Here is a 6,314-nt window from a genome sequence, read left to right on the forward strand (position 1 = left end):
GTTTAAAATAGTTTGATTATCTAATGATAAACAAATTATAGTTATGGATGAGTGTCTTGGTCGAAAGACGAGTTGTTCATTGCAAATGATTGTCTCACATAGGGGAGGAAATGTTTTTGTTTAGAAGCTTAGAAAATCACTTAGGGAGAGTTGAAATCTTTGAAATTGGTCTGTAATTAAAACATCGAACAATAATATGATACCTATCATATTAATTATTTAAAACTCTGCGGAAAATTTGAATCAGCCAATCGGAGAACAACGGTCGCGGGCACGCCTTAGTGGTTTACGATACGAATTATATTGAATCTTTCATAAGACGAAATAATATTTTTTGAGTATTCCAAAATATTTACAGTTACGATGACCAGAACCGATTCAATCAGTTTTTTGTATCTCCCGAAAAATTTCAAAATTATTAGTTAACTGGTTTGACCATGACGGTCTAGATATTCCGTTTTAAGAATTGTACAAGAATTGTGTGTTCTAATTTGAACACATAAAGTACACCTACTATATTATTGGTTATGCAAAATTATGAAGATAATAAATATTAGTTTTATTACTTTTCACAATTTTTATGTATAATACCTATTAAACTGTAACATTTTTTTTTCTACATGGTGATATTTTAAAGATGGAAACTATAATTTTCTCAAAAAACCTATTAACATTTATGGAAATAATTGTTTACATAATATTGAGTCATTCCTAAACAACATGTAAAACTTTAAAAAAATAATATTTAATAATTTCTATAAGTACTACGTATGATAATCATTTGATAATTATAGAAAATAATAAGCTAAATGTATACACAATTGTATAAGAGTGATGACTTCTTAATAACTAATAAGTTATTTAAAGATTATAAGAAATACGTTTTGGTGAATATACTTCGAATGGCCGAGCAATAACGTTGAACTTTGAATTGGCAGGTGTTGAAGGCTAGTTTTCCTTAAAATTTTGCTATGAATAACCCAGTGTACTTACTTAAATGTATTGGTTTTATTCAAATTACTGTGAGATTTTTAAAAGAGCAATTACTATCAATTACCGAAAGTTTGAATTATCAAAGGCTTAAATTATCGATAGTCGACTGTATATTTTTTTTAATATTAACACTTTTTGAACTATGTACCAAATTTAAACATTTGAAATTTTTTTTATAAATGTCAATTAATTATTTCTTGCTTTCCCGAAAAAGATTTAAAATAAGGTAATACAAAATAACGAAAGTACATAGTCATAATATTTAAATTTTTTTATAAGTGTTAAAAAGCTCTCTCCTCTCTGACCTCAAAATCCCAACTATTCATTCACTTGCCACCCACTATTATAAATCATTCCACAACAACACTTTCAAACACTCAATCCTCTCTCATTTGACCCCCCCCCCCCATATTACTTATTGTAAAAATTATGACAGATTGGAATTATTATTGCTTTCCAATAATTAAGTAATTAATTATAATATAAATGATTCAATATCATATTTGAATATGAGAAAAATATATGTCATCAAATAGATATGATTACTTATTTTATAGCATTACTGAATCACCAAGAAATTAATTAACGATAAGATGTTCTATAAAAACCCTTAACGAAAAGGAAAAAACGTTTAGTCTAAGGTCAGTTCATAACTGTTCGACATTAAACTATTTCTGTGTTTAGTATTGTTATTTTTCTGCTTTCTTGTGTATCTGTATAAAGACAACAATTGTTGTTTTACATCATTTTTATAACGTTAAGAAATATTGTTTGTATTCAATTAAGGTTACATTTTGATTTATGTTTTCGTTGAAATAAAATGTCTGTTTTGTAAAGAAATAAATTGTATTAAAATGTTCTTAATTTACCTCGAATCGCAATATAGTTTATAAGTGTTAGTTTAAATATAGGTATATATAATGAAATAAATATTTTAAACATCATGTTTAAATCTCTCATTCACTTTTTTTAAACATTAAAAATATGTTATCGTTGTGGTTCTATTCTTAAGAAATTTACAGTACTTTCTTCCATCGCTGACACAACATAATTTGTTATTTTAGATTCTAAGTGGGAATCAGGGCTGTACATGTTATTTGTTTTTATAACTATTAATTTTATACATTGTCTTTTTTAATAACGGTTAATTTTGCAAAAACAATTACTATATTACCTAAATAGTTTTAGCCATTTTTTTTTAATCGATAAGAATTTAAATTTTTACATTTATGTTTATTAGCTGCTTATTGACAATTTTAATTAAACAGTATATGAATTCGACTTCCTAAACATTTTAAGTTATCAAAATCTTAATGTGTTATTGTTATACTAATTAAGTAATTAGTTATAATATAAATAATTCAATATCTGACAATTTAGTTTGATCAGAACCTAATGACAGAATTGGATTTGATTTTCTAATTATTAAAAAAATATATTTTTATAGTATTTACGTCCAATTTTTGGAAAAATGATTGTTAAATGTCCTAACGGTGGCATAGACATGATTTCTAAAAAGGGAGAGAGATCAAAAAAATAAAACGACGTAGCTAAATGGGAGTGGAAAATTGGAAAATCCAACACCCTCTCAAAACTTTTTACTTAAATAGTAAAATATATATAAAAAATGCCCAATAAATTTTATAAAAGTCAGGAAAAACAAACAAACGATTAAGGAAAAACTAAGATTTTTACCCAAAATCAATTTTTGAAAAAATAAATTTCATTTTTTGTCTAACTAGAAAGACCATAGATACATAAAAATTCCACTAAATGTTTGAAAGTATTACCAATTTCTATGCAGTATGCACTGTAGAGTTTGAGAATTATAGACTCTTTTTGATATTGATATTATATTATACGTCGACATAAGGTATGGCAAACACGGATTCCCAGAAAGTTTATCGCAGTATTGAATTTAGTCATAGGGAGGTCTTAAGCATTTAATAATATAATATCGTTTTATTTGGGACCCACATTTTTCGCCTTTAATTACACCTATGTCCTATGCGCATATAGGTGACTAATATGGTTATTGGTTAAAAAAGTTTTAAAAAAAGGTAGCGTCGGCCCTGGTGGTAGTATAACTAGTGTGTAATAATTATAGTTAACTATAACACGGCGTAAATAAAACGTTGGTACTCTTGTCTATATTATGTTGAAGTTATAATAATATCAACGATGGCTGATGGGCAGGGAAGATAGTTGGGTACATAGATAGAATAGATGGGTACATAATTTTTAATGATTTTGGTTTATTTTCGTTTTAGATTTTGAGTGGAACGATGAGTGTATTGATTTTACAATGATGTGTGTTTTTTTTAAATTTTTTTTTGTGTCTGTCATCATCTTTGAGGTCAGTAAAAATGCTTAGATTTTCTTCAACAGAACATTCCTGATAGGAAAGTGAATCTAGTTGGTAGGTACATTATGGGGTCAAAAGTAAAAATGTCCCAGTAGTTTTCAAAAGTGCCGTGAAAACAAAAGAAAAATTAAGAAAAAACGGGAATTTTTAACCAAAATCTGTTTTCGAGAAAAACGATTTTGGTTGTTTAGTTTCGAAAATATTTTGATTCTTTTTGAGTTGTTTACAGATATTGTCAATTTTTTATTTTTTTTATTTTTTTTCTTTAAATATCTATACAATTTTATTTGTTGGGTAAAAAAGCGTGAAAACTTAATGCAAGGTTCCTGGTATATTATTACAATAGTAGTTGAAAAATATTAAAAATACATACACACAATTTTTTTTTATAAGCATTTAAAGTTCGAATTTTGACAAAATTTATCAAATTTAAAATTTAATAATTATTTTGTAGTCAAAAATGTATAACAATATGTTCAACTTTTATAGCTAAGGATTGAAAATTTAAAAAAAGTTTCCATATAAATATGTAAATAATATAGGTATAAATTACTTTATTCACAATAATATCATCGAATATACTTAGTAATATCATAGGCTAACTGGCCGTTTTCGTTAAGAATCGTTTTTCTTATACAATGATATTATATCATTGAAATATTGAATTCAAATTTAACACCATCCATTACAGTGACCCACTTGTAACCTACAGTACATCAGGGCGACATCCACTTACCCACCTCCTTATTTATTTATTTATTTCGTTTATTTTTTTTTCATTATTTTCAGTTATAACTTTATAAATAAAGCATTAGTTTAATCAAGATAATATCATAAAATATCCTCTGAACCTTATAGGTACTATAGTCTATAGGCTGACAGATCTTCGTCCAGAATCATTTTTTGTAATATAATTATTTTATATCATTGAATATAAATTCAAATCATCCGTTACTCGTTGCAGTGACCTCTCTAGACACCTACTGTACAGCAGATGGAACTGCTTACTTTTGTGTGGAAATTTCTATATCTACGCCACTGATAGTAAGTCATTAAATTGACAAAATATTGTGAAAGTTCGAATTTAAATTTAAAAGAAAACAACGCCAAAAAAACGATTTCAATTCTTTCGAGATCTCGAGCCATACAAAAGTGTTATTTGAGTCGTTACCAGATAACGGAATAATATGTATGATAAAAGTATTATGATATACCTATAGCTACAGATTGAGATGATAAATAATACTATTATATATTTATATTATTGTGTGCCGAATTGGTAAATTATTATAATTTAATTATTTTGAATAGGCGTACGTGTTATTTACATCCGTTGGTCTTTTTTATCACCTAACCTAATTCATCTCGAGTAACCTCATGTCCTCATGGCTCATGAGTATACTACATCGAAATCGGAGATTAATAGGTACCTATATAAACGCGCGATAACAAAATGTGATTATTAATTGGTTAATAATTTGTTGTTCGTATAAGTACCTACAGGTTATCAGTTTTAAATTAAATTAGAAATGTGTACAAATATAAATATGTAAAAATGACAAATAAAATATAATACTGAAAAAAATCTTCAAAAACTACATCTATTATAGTATAATATGAAAATAATATGTCAAAATGACAAAAAAAAATATAATGTTGACCTGGCGTCAAGCTCAGATATAAAGTGCACATGCATAATTATAGATTAATATTTATTGAGGGTTTAATAAATCAATTTTGGAATAATTCGTCAAAATAAATCAATTTTAGAATAATTCGTCAAAATAAACGATCTATATAATATCAAATTTCCATTATTTAATACTAAAAAAAACTCCTTATTTTAAAAATTCAATATTTGTTATTACCTTTTTTTGGTGTTGGTTACATAAATTTAATAGTTTATTATTATCAGGTATATAACTTATATTTATAATATATACTTTATGTATATAATACTATAATAGTACAAAGTGTCCGCGTTAAGCATTAAATAGTGCTACAACATAATTGTAGTAAATGCTAAACCATACAAAGTGACCGTTTACCATACAGGTATATTGTACAACGCATAATAATATTGTATTCTACTGACGAGATGTTTCATTTTTAACGTTTGTCAGATACCTATCCAAAATAGTATAAAAACACAATTACTGAATCAGCACAAATATTATGGTAGATAATATCTTATCTTATATAATATATCTTTGGTAGTTTGGTGTATGGTATAAATGTCTTAAATAATTTATTATAATCAAACATTTTTATATTTTGTCGGTACTAATTACCAAGGCTGGGCATTAACGAGTTAAAAATTAAAATTAAGTTAATTAACTCGTTACTTTTTTTTTCAAATTAACTTTTAACTTAATAAGTTACTTTTTTTTCAAGATTAACGTGTTAACTTCAAGTTAATTTTATTTCAAAAATATCTAAATTAAGTTAATTTTCGTCCGAAGAATAATACAAATTTTTATGTGTTTTTATTTTGATGTATCATTTTAAATTTCCCCAGTAATTTTCTTGGACGTAAAGAAAAACGGAACTTTTCTCCTTTACGGAACACCCCTTTTTTTGGGTTTGTTTTGGGGGACTTAGTCATTTTTTGGGTAAAAAAAATGTTGGTGAAATCAGAATTTGGCGCACGAAGTTATTCTCGAAGTTATAGCTAATTGAAGTTTTAACTTTATATAATAACCCTTAAATACCTATAATGCATTATTTCTCGCTACGCTTGCTCGGACATTAAAATCGAAAATATCCCCCTATTTGCTGTGTAAACCACCACGGGTGAACATAGGTTTTCAAAAATATTGTACCTATTTAAAGTATACGTTTATTGCAAGCGTGGCCACTCGCTCGCTACGCTCGCTCGGACATTAAAATCGAAAATATCCCCTCATTTGCTGTGTAAACCACCACTGGACCACAACTGGGCCCGCTTGGAGACGCG

The sequence above is a fragment of the Acyrthosiphon pisum genome, chromosome X (assembly GCF_005508785.2).
Source record: "Acyrthosiphon pisum isolate AL4f chromosome X, pea_aphid_22Mar2018_4r6ur, whole genome shotgun sequence".
NCBI classification, from domain to species: Eukaryota; Metazoa; Arthropoda; class Insecta; order Hemiptera; family Aphididae; genus Acyrthosiphon; species Acyrthosiphon pisum.